The sequence below is a fragment of the Dermacentor albipictus genome, unplaced genomic scaffold (assembly GCF_038994185.2).
Source record: "Dermacentor albipictus isolate Rhodes 1998 colony unplaced genomic scaffold, USDA_Dalb.pri_finalv2 scaffold_153, whole genome shotgun sequence".
Classification (NCBI taxonomy): domain Eukaryota; kingdom Metazoa; phylum Arthropoda; class Arachnida; order Ixodida; family Ixodidae; genus Dermacentor; species Dermacentor albipictus.
In genome coordinates, this window is record NW_027225707.1 from 76893 (window position 1) to 88453 (window position 11561).

The 11561-nt window shown below is 50.9% G+C and overlaps 1 long non-coding RNA gene across 2 annotated transcripts; it reads right to left on the minus strand.

Annotated features, from left to right (window-relative positions):
• Window positions 1-767: 767 nt before the first annotated feature.
• LOC139053566 (uncharacterized) lies at window positions 768-9899 on the minus strand. Of its 2 annotated transcripts, none has more exons than XR_011510566.1 (3): window positions 9379-9899; window positions 7816-9240; window positions 768-877 (listed from the first exon to the last, which is right to left on the minus strand). It is a non-coding gene; the product is annotated as an uncharacterized lncRNA (long non-coding RNA). The 2 variants fall into 2 exon arrangements; XR_011510565.1 differs by having other exon boundaries at window positions 7816-8111; window positions 8243-9815.
• Window positions 9900-11561: the final 1662 nt, after the last annotated feature.

Below are 11561 nucleotides of genomic sequence, written 5' to 3' on the forward strand. Positions count from 1 at the left end.
TTGCTCTACCAGCTTATAGCTCTACCTAATCAGTGTGTGCTGAAACAGTCCACTTAGTGGATCCTTACAGAATCCTTCCCTAGACTGATGTTTATGTTGGTAGGTTGCAAGTATTGCACTTTCTTTCCTTTGATGTGGGCAGTTCCCACATATGGATGCAATTTAACATATTGTATTCATATTGCCTTTGGTCTATACATATCTAATTCATGCTTATAACCAGGCCTACAAGCTCTTGTCCTGCATATTTATATAGCCTTCTCATTGGAGAATGGAGTCATTTTCCATTATACCCTCAAGCACTTGAAGTAGACACTGCAATAACCCCAAGGGAGGGGAGACAGTAACGAAAAAACCTTACTGGGCTTGTGGTGCTGCTGAAGGATGCACACATACCATTTATGCTAAAATTCCCAGCAGACATTCCAAAGTTTGTACGAGTTCGACTTTAGCTGGCTAAACTGAATGATTCATATTGAAGGCAATTCTTGCAACATTTGGTCAAACTGAATAAAATTGGACAGCACAATTAGCTGTGTTCATCTACCATTTATACGACTGCTGCCCCGAGCATTTTGCCTGTTACTTTGCCTTTCGTTTCTCTACTATCAAGTACACATGTACTTTATCACTGTACATGTAAAATGGCTTCAAGGCTTTTCCTGGGCATTCAACAGTCACTATTTATTCCTATAAACCTTCCTGCATGTGAAGGCAAAAGAAACTTATTAATTCATGCTGGAAGTATAAAAAGACAGGTATTTGCACAGAAAATGTTTATTTTGAGCACCGAGGTTCTTGCTGATGTAGATATGGTGCTGGCTCCCTCCTTGCCCGAAGCATGTGCTTGCTGTACACAGTACCAGATGATGGCTTCCTAGGTCAAAAGATCAAAGTGAAATAAGAGGCATTTTGTTTTAGCCTCGGAAAGAAAAAGCAGGATTGAGACATTAACATGTATAAAAAATACTTGCCTAAAGAAAAATTAATACACAAGCAAATTCACTAAAGAGGTTCACTTTCAAGAGCGAAAGTATGGTTACGATGAAAATTACAAGGGAGCTTCACTGCTCATTGAGGTTTCGGTTCAGTAGTTGTTGAGCCACGAGGGTTAGCATGCTACATCTTGCATATTATGTTTTGTAGAACAATATTGCACTTTGAACAATGTAGTGCCTATTTAAATGAACTGACAAGGAACGCTGAAACTCCAGGCTAGTTTGGTCTGCACAAGATATGATACAGACACTGTACTGCATTCATTTAGTGTTTTTGTCACTGATCTCGTGCACAAAGGTCATTCACACCTATCCTACATGAAATGCAGTTACTTCTTTGAAGCTTCATCTAGTCCTTGAATTTGCTGCATGCTTATGTCTAAGGGAGTTCGTTTAGTTCCTGTTAATGTAGTACATCTAAGCAACTGTTATCAAATGCCCATAGTGTTCCCTTGCATGTACAAAACATTTTTGGCCCTTTCAATGCACAATACTCATTACATTTGACACTTGGGACTCGTGCAAGGCGCCATTTAGTATTATATGCTTGTCCACATCTGATAATACTTTCATAGCTGGGTCATTCCCATGCCAAATGCCTTGGTTATTACTGTGACCATCTCACACTTTTCCTTTAGAATCTTCTTGTCCACTTTTAAGGAAGCACCCCACGACACAATGTCTCCATCCTAGTAATGCTATGGAGTTAACTTATGTGCTAGTTGTAGCAGATGACGTCAACTGAAGGCCACTGAAGATAAGACTCTCTGCGACAATTCCTTTTACACAAAAAATGCAAACAATACAGAATAGTCAAAATGTAGTTATCTGGCAAGACTGGCTGCATCCATCATCTTTGTTTGGCGGAATTCTGAGGTGGCTCCATGTTACAAGACGCTTGGCGATTATTGCCATGTGACTGTTTGGGACTCTATAAAACACAAGAATTGCCTTACTCCGGCCTTTCTCTTTGTGCAGCGGCCAAGGTTATTATTTGTCCAATCGCACCGTGTCCTGTTCGTGTGTCCATAGACTAAATTCTTCACCACATTGTTTTGGCGGTATTTCGTGAGTGACCCATGAACTCATCTTGGGGTGGGACTTATCTTTGGCGTTTGCTTCTATCTCTTGTCGTCAGCGCCTCACACAACTGGATGATGCCACTGGCAATTCTCTTCCTAACCACGAAGAATGCATTCGTCTCGTCACCTCTTCCGATTACGTTCTTTGGCCACCTAGAGAAAAGATTATAGGTGTAAACTCCTGTAACATTGTGGATGGCGGCGTATTCATTCTACCCTATGACCATACCCTATCTCGAGCAATTCTGATTACCCCTGGCCTTATTTGCTTCTCTGAGGAGTCTGCATTGCTTACTGCAATAAACCAAATCGAACCCCAACTGTTGCCTCGTGGATCAACTGTCACTTGAGCTGTTGACACTCATGTCGTTGCAATTGTCACGAAGACAGCTCAGTGTGTTCTTGCGTCTGTTACCGTGCGCTGAACAAAATCGTGCGCAAAGATGTTCACCCCGTGTCACGGATGGATGATGCACTAGATTCACTCCACGGTGCTGAGTATTTTCCTAGCCTTGACTTTAGATCAAGCTACTGGCAAATACCGATGTTCAAATCCGACAAAGCAAAAACGACATTTGCTACCCCTGATGGGCTCTACGAGTTCAGTGCGATGCCTTTTGGACTCTGCAATGTGCCTGCCACATTCGAACGCATGATCGATAAGTCTTGTGTGGCTTGAAATGGAAAACCTGTCTGTGCTATCTCGACGACATTGTGTTTTCAACCATGTTCTCACAACATTTGCAACATCTTGATGAAGTCCTTGCCTGTCTTGCAAATGCTGGTTTGCAGCTCAACACACGCACACGCGCGTGTGCGCGCACACACATACACACAAATGCAGTTTGGCCAGCAAGGCCATCAAAGTTCTGGGGCACATAGTCTGCAAAGAAGGTATTCGTCCGGACCCCGAGAAGCTTACTGCCATCCTCGAATTTTGTGTCCACTGCTTCAAAAAGACATGCACATTTTTCTTGGACTTGCTTCTTCCGGCACTTCATATGCAACTTCGCTACACTTACGTCCCCGCTCCATCAACTCCTCCCCAGTAATGCACCCTTTGTTTCGTCCGACGAATGTGAACATGCTTTCCTGCTTTTGCAACATGCCCTGACCTCAGACCCAGTACTGCGCCACTTTGATCCAACCGCGCCCACCATCTTTCACACTGACGCTAGCAGTCAGCCTCGGTGCCATTCTACTACAATGCGACAACACATTCCGCGAACGAGTAATTGCTTAGGCTAGTCGTGCACTAACCAGTGCAGAAAATTACTACACCATAACCAAGCAGGAGTGCTTTGCTGTTGGGCCGTGCAAAAATTTCACCCATGTCTTCATGGCCGCCATTTCACAGTCGTTACCGACCATAACACACTGTGCTGGCTTTCATCGCTGAAGAATTTATCAGGTCACCTGGGTTGCTGTGTGCTTCACCTACAGGAGTACGATTTCAATGTCACCTACAGGGCTGCAAAGAAGCATCAAGACACCAATGCTCTCTCTTGCTACCCTCTGCCGAATCATGACGATTCACCATAACCTCTCCGTGATTGTGTACGTCCTGAGTCCTCTTCATCGGCTTTACCCATTGTAGCCCTCGAATGGATAAGACACAACAGCCCATCTGTCCTTGTGTCCCACTAACGCATCGACCCATACTGCTGAACTATTCTCCAACGCATGGAAGATTCTTCGTCACCTCCAAACGCCTGACTTCGTCGACAACTTAATCAATTCAAGCTGCACAATGGGGTTTTACATCGCAACATTTATCACATCGATGGCAACAAATGGGTCCCGGTCATACCATGTTCTCTGCAATGTGAGGTGCTTGAAGCCTTTCACGATCATGCGACGACTGGTCCTCTAGGCTACCACAAGACTTACAACAGAATATGAAGTTGCTGCTCCTGGCCTGGCCCATCTTCAGCCGTTGCGAAGTATGTTGCACCCTGCGTTCATTGTCAAAGCAAACCCAACAGCTCCTTCTGGCTCTTTACAACCTCTGCCTTGTCCCGCTTCGCCTTTTGAAGTAGTTGGAATAGACTTGTACGGTCCTCTTCCCATGACCTCACATGGAAATCGTTGGATTGCAACAGCCATAGACCATCCAACACGCTATGCGGAGACAGCATCTCTACCATCCTGGACTGCTGCTGAAGTCGCCGATTTCTTTCTACACAACATTATCTTACACCGCAGCGCTCCGCGCGTTCTCCTCAGTGACCGCAGCAGTCTTCCTCTCTTCTATCCTTACCGAAGTTCTGTGCGCCTCTAACACAATTCGCAAGACGACTTCCAGTTACCATCCGCAGACCAACAGCTTGATTGCGATGTACAGTCACGTGCAATATGAATTGCAACACCAGTGCCCGTGGTCGAAGGGGTTCCAAGGCTGTACGGCTGTGCAGACACATGGTAAGTTCCAGACCGAAACACAGCTTCAATTAGTGGTGTCTATTAAACTGCTATTTCGAATGTCAGAGCTGCTGCGCAGCCGTGGAGCCCCTTCAACAACAAACAAGAGTGTTGCAAGTCATATTGCATGCGACTGTACATCTACCCTGGCCACACGAACGGGGATGCAATCCTGTCGTTCATGACATTCGCCTATAACATGGCTACGCAACGTACTACTGGATTTTAACATTTTTTTCTTCATCTATGGCTGTTCACCAAGTTTCATTCCTGATGTATCATTCCTTTCGACTCCTGTACCCCCATCAGTTCCTTTCTTGGAACAGTTTGTGTCTCGCCTCGCAGAGTGCAGACGCCTCGCCCCGCTTAACACCGACGTCTCCCAGGACGCTCGCAAGTTTCGTTACGACTCGACCCGCTGTGCTGTAACTTTTTCTCCTGGTGACAGAGTTCTTTGGACTCCTGTGTGCATTCCTGGCTTATGCAAAAAATTTTGCAACACTTCTTGAATGCCCACACCACCATATCGTCGGGCAGCGAGCACAATCTGCGACACCCATGTGGCCACAGTGACGAGAGGCGGCCTGCGCAGCTGGCCGGTTGGGGTCATCAGGTTGTCGCCGGCCATCCACTGATTATATTGTTCACGGACACGGTCTTTAACAGGCTTGTTGAGCACGACGTCCATTGGCTGAAGTGTTGACGTCATGCCTCCCGGAATGACGGCGAGTTCCGTCCTCCCGTCACGGAGTGCCAGCTTCAATCCTGCGGTCAAGTGCCCGCGAAAGGCATCCAAGACGAGCATGCTCGGACACCGCAAGAGTGCCCCTGGTTGCCGATTCCAGACGGTCTTAATCCAATTGAGCATGAGGACCTCGTCCATATAGCCCTTTTCATTCACGCGAACGACATCCCGTGGGAAAGCCTCTTTCGGCAGCGTCTTCCTCTTGAATATTATGTATGGGGGCAGCTTTCTGCCATCTGCAGTACACGCGAGCATCACCGTGAATGCTCGTTCCCCGTAGAAAGAAGCTCGACTTCTTTTGTGCCGTGTTCGCACTGTGGTGAGCGACGGCATGTCGAACCACACCGGCATTTCATCAGCGTTGCCGATCTGTACCAACATGTAGCCATGCTGCTGCCGGAGACGGATAACATAGCGCTGGAATTCGACCAACTTGTCCTCGTATGCCTCTGGCTGCTTCTGCCAGATTGATTTGCGCTGTCGAAGTGCGAATCCCTTGCGTTGCATGAAGCGACGAACCCAATAAATGGAGCCCTTGAATTGTTCCTTGGGCAGTCCGGATTCTCGGGCGATCTCAATAGCTTTGATGCAGATGAGTTCTGCTGTGACTGGCAAAGATCTGGCACGATGCTCGCGGACAAAATCCGCCACCCTGTCTTTGAGCTTCGGGTGCACTGCGCCATAGAATAAAGAACTTCGTCAGAATAAAGAACCGCGCAGCACCCGCGAGTTGGGCCGCGTCGGTCACCAAGGGGGCGATAACAATGTGGATGCCGAAAGGTCTGCGCTCCTACATGCTGCCAGACGACTATTCATGCTGTGCCAAGGGCCGGTATGTAAATCAAGGGGTGAACTTTTAGTAATATTTTTGGGAAAAAACCTCAACCTATATTCCGCACTATACAGTACTCGGACTGCTGGAGACATATGCCGTGGCCGAGAACCTACGTCTTCCCGACTACTCGGGTGCCACCACCTGTGCCACACGCAGTTGCACTGCGGCACCCTGCCTAGATGGAGTCCATAAGCCAGGAAAGCCACGCACGGCAATCTATGTCCGCAGCACCCTGGCGCGTGCTGTTCTACCTGTTGCTGACATCGCCGGTGGCCCCTTGGAGTCATGCGCCGTTGTGGTACGCCTTGGCAGCCAGGACACGGCTGTGGCGAGCATCTGCATCCGTCCAGGAAAGCCGTGGGATCCCTCCAGCCTCATCCAGCTGGCTGTTCGCCTTGGTGGGCATGCAGTCCTGTGCAGTGACTTCAACGCACACCACACGGATTGGGGAAGCCGCAGCTGCACCCGCTGAGGCAAAGGCCTCACAGATGCCATCAGCTGAGCTGGCCTGCTGACCTTTGAACACCAGGGAGCCCACCTACGTCTACCGCAGTGCTCGCACGGCCATTGACCTCTCCCTCAACACTGAGCAGTGCTCCTACTCCTGGGCCACAACTTCGGACAAATGGGGGTCTGACCACTTCCCTATTGTGATCAGCCCCAGGTCTGGGAGAAGGCCTAGGTCAAGAACTTACGTCACAGACTGGTCCCTGTTCCGGAAGCACTGCAGCAAGTTGGACGATGGCCGTGACTTCCCGAGCGCCATCGTGGATTGTGCTCAGGCTGCCACCGTTCAGTGCTCTACCCAACCAGATACCCCCGCTCTGGACCTCCACCTGCTCAACATTCGTGCCTCCAGGCGCCGTATGGAGCGTGGAGCAATCCGGACGGGCAAGGCAGAGCATTGGACCGAGTACAGACGTGCAGATGCCCGCTGCAGACGCCAAGCCCGGCGCAGGAGGAGCCTCTGCTCTGCCATCGAGGGCAGGTCCAGGGGACCCCTAGCTTGGAGACTGCTCAAATCCCTCACCAGCAGGAGAGGAAGCCTACAACCTGTCCTCGCCGTGGCCATCACGCTGAGCATCAGCGAAGAGGCCCTTGCGGAGCTCCTCGCCAACCAGTTTGCGCTGGCTGTACCACGCACTGCAGCCATTCTGAAGGTAGGGCAGCCTTCCGTCAGCCTGCCTAGCTGCCTGCACAACCACCACACAGGGTCTTCACTTCTGTAAATGGCCTGTCATCCAGTCTTGGGAGCCTGGCCTCACAGTTCATTGGCCCAGAAAGCAGTCCGAGCGCTTTTTCGCTACCTGAGGGCAACAGACTTGAGTGCCCGACTATAGACATCCTACACTTAAGTTCTCTCTCTTCCTCTTTCACTCCCCATTCCCCTCCCCACGTGTAGGGTAGCAAACTGGACTCAGCCTGGTTAACCTCCCTGCCTTTCCGTCTTCCCTTCTCTCTCACCACCCAGGGTGGCCATCGAGCCAGGTTATGGCTATCTACCAGGACCCGCTGACGCTGCACGAGCTCCAAGCATCGCAGTGCACCAGGAGCCCAGTGCACAAGGAACCCAAATGCTTCGCAACCTGGCCGCCAGCGAGCAGCTGCACCTGCTTGACTGCTTAAACATCTGGCAGTCAGGGCAGGTGCCGGAGTCATGGCGCACAGCCTACGTGGCCCCCATCCTGAAGGCCGGCTGAGAAACGTGAGCTCCTATCGGCCAGTCTCACTCACCTCTGCTGCTTGCAAGCTGGTGGAGGCCATTGCTTTCTGGCCGATGAGCAGATAGGCTTCCGACGGAGCTGATGCAGTGCGGACTCCATCATGGACGTGGTCTCCACGCTGGAAGAGGCCAAGGCCTGCGGTGACGCCGTGCTCCTGGTGCTTATCGGCATGAAGGGGGCCTTTGACGGCCTGCCCTATCCAGTCGTTCAGCAGGCCCTGGACCTATTTGGTAGAGGGCGTCCCACAAGGATCAGTGGTGAGCCCTTTCCTGTTCAACCTGGCCCGACTGCCTGCTGTCCTGCAGACTGACCCCCACAACCACGTGAATACCTCCATCAACGCGGACCACATCGCCCTATGTGTGCGAAATCCACCACACAGCCACAGCAGTGCGCGCTCGGCTCTGCAAAGAGCCCTCGACACCGCCGCTGCTTACCTGAGCTGCATTGGCCTTGCCATCTCGGCAAGGAAGACGGAGGCCATGCTGCTCCACCCAAGAGCAACCGCCCGCTGCACAGCTGCAACTGGAAGGCGACCTTGAAGCCCGGCAGTGACGTACCCGGGGCTACACGTTCATCACCGGCTGACCTGGCTGCCTGCTGTCAAGACCCTGCATGTCTAGGTCCTCCGGGTCCACAAGGCAGTCTCCCAGCTTGTTGCCCGAGGACAGAGCTGCACCACTAGGTGGGCTCTGCGGCTGTACCATGCAGTAGCCACCTCACGCCTGCGGTACGTCCTCCCACTCGTGGCACTACCACGTGCCCGTCTCAAGAAGCTGGAGCTGCAGCATAGGGCCGAGATTAGGTTCTGCCTGGGCGATCCCTGCAGCTCTGAAATCGCTGCAACCTTGGCCGAGGCAGGAGCATGGTCCCCATCACTCCTGTCACAGCCCACATTCTACAATCAGCCACAGCTGTGCACATCGCTGAATGACACTGCGTTCAGGAATATCGGTCACATACCGACCGTACACACAACCCCCATCACACCTGCACTGAGCATTACGCTGCGGAGAAAGCTTATCAGTGAATGGCTACTGACAGCGCAGCGAAATTTTGGTTCTAAAGCAATTTTTCCCGACCGTGCAATGAGGCCGCAATGCGAGACCGCAACGAGGCCGCAATTTGGTGACTTTATTCACTACCGCCCTTAGCCGGCAGATCTGAACCGTGCATCAGGAATGTGCATTTCCATTGGGGAACAATAGAAACTCTTATTTAGGCTAAACAAGCGCGCGTACGTACGTACTTACATGCCGCACTCGGGACATCTGCCATTCAAATATTCTGCCATGTAGCAGCACCGTAACCAAGTAATGTTACTGTTACGTGCTTCTGACAAAGACTCTAAATAACTCTGAAGGAGCGCAGTTCCGTGTAATATACGTTCTCTGCATTAGGACACTGTAGCACTGGCTGGCCGGTGTGGCGGTCCCTGCAATGCATCACAAAAGCTCGTGAGGAACCTGGCTATAAAGTATCATCACAGAACACCTATATATGGCATCATGCAGTCGAAAGATTAGCTACGCGTAGTAGATGCACATCAAACGCAAAGACGAAGTATACTTACGAGAAGCAAAAGCCCGAAAAATAAGCGATCCACCGCTTCGTGCACTCCGAACCTGCCATATGCCATATTATGCCGCCAAAAAGGCCGGATGTGACATCACGGACGTGAAAAAACAAAGACCGGATGTAGCGTCCCGGACGTGACGTTTGGGTGAACCTAACGGTTGCGCTGCGTTCACCGGGTGAACGCAGACACTTTCCGCGACAGCGTTGAGGAGCTCGTGTCGCAGAAAAGCCGGTGCCGTCGGCTCAGGCGTGCGACGCTTGCTCAGGCGCGCATTTCGTTGACGCGCCGAACGCTGCGTTGCTCGACGCTCACCGCGTCCGATGCGGGGCGCGTAGTCGCTGCGCCGTAGCAAAGCCACCTAGAAACAGTCTCTGTAGCACGCCGCAACCTTCGCTTCTCATTCCAACGAGCCGCTCTGTCTCCAGGAGGCATCTCACCTCGTGAGTGTCTAGCAGAGGCAAGCGCAGCTGCTTATATACCGCCGCGACGGCGCGAGTTGGAGCCTCGTTTCTCCTCTGTCGTGACGTCACGGTGCCACGTGGTCAGCCTTGAAGGCGACGGCGCGAGGTGAAGCCCCGTTTCTCCTCTGTCGTGACGTCACGGTGTCACGTGGTATTGAAGGCGACACCGCCGCGCCTGAGGAGCTGGGTTGAGCTCTAGTAAAATGCTTCGCATAAAAAGCGAGGGGAAAAAAAAGTGACGGCGAAGCCCTTGACGTATTCCTCACGCGATCCTCGAGAATGCAGGGAAGGAATAACTCTTGCGGAGGCTAGAAGGGGCAAGTGGAGATCGAGAGTGTGTCTCATGAAAGGTGGCCCTCGCCTCCTGCAGTCATGGGTTCGCGGCACGGAAGTATTTCTTTCTCGGCTGTTAATGAACCAACCTGAAACATTCTTGCGGCAGAACGCGCCCCAGGGGGCACGTAACAACTTCCAGAGTATAACCGAAATTTGCCATCGGGCCTGGTGAGGGGCCCTTTGAGGAAACCGAGGTTGTAGAAATTAATCCGGAGGCCCCCTTGCTACGGCGTGCCTTATAACCATATCGTGGCTTTGGCACGTAAAACCTCAGAATTTAGTTATTTTCTTGTTGGCTAATAATTCTGGCAGTATATGGGAATATTTGCTCTCGCAGATGCCGTAATACCATATTCGTAGCTATAAAAACAAAATGCAGAATGAAGGATATCACAAAACCGCTTCAGCAATGGCTAAAAAAAAAGGAAATCTATCTTGGGACAGTGCTCCGCATGGCAACCTCTATTCACTGGCCGAGTGCGACATTAAAACAAAGAACTCTAATTATTCGATAGTGAATCCGTGAGCCTGGTTCCTGAAACGATTAATTACACGGCGTCTTCTTTTTCTTATTATTATTGTCGTGCACGTAATACATGTTGCCGCATCGTAGAGGCTCCATGCTACTTTTCTGCTTTGACGTGGGATGAAAAAATTACCGACGATTACGTTACTTCCTAATGCGAAATTTGAGCGCAGCAAATAAGCTGTTTCACCTTTTCGATAGATTGAGGCAAAGAAATCGAGCAACACATGTATGCGCTATCACAGAATTTTTTTTTATTTTTCACACGTATTCCTTTAACAAAGACTCCACTAACAGTTCTTGACAGTCATGAAGGAAGCTTTGTGGTCGGAGAAATAGACTGATATATGTTCGACTTGGTACACCAATGCTTGATTCTCAAAGACGAGATCTATACAAGTGCCTCGCGAGGTTGTCACAGCCGTGGGACGCGTTACGAGCGAGAGGAACGGGATGTTCTCCCGCATAAGTGTTAGGAAATTGCTGTTTGTCTTTATGTCAACATTAAAGTCCCCCACTACTAACATCGGTGTGGATCGATGGACGGTTAATGCGAGTTGCAGGAAGTGCACGACGTCTTTCGTGAGTGCGGTAGCGGACTCACGAAAGCGGTATCAGTCGGTCGCTGCTAGCGCTGGGGGGATGAAAGGGGGGCGGAGCTGGTTACGAGGCCGACGACAACGCCGACGCGAAACCCAGGAACGGACGCCAAAGAGCCATTTGTGTAGCTAGCCCTCCTCCACAGTCTCTCCTCCCTTCCATCATCCTCCCTCGCCCGGAGAGCCGACAGCGCGCATGCGCGGCGGCGGAGCAGATTCGTCGGCGAGCTGGTTACGAGGCCGACGACAACGCCG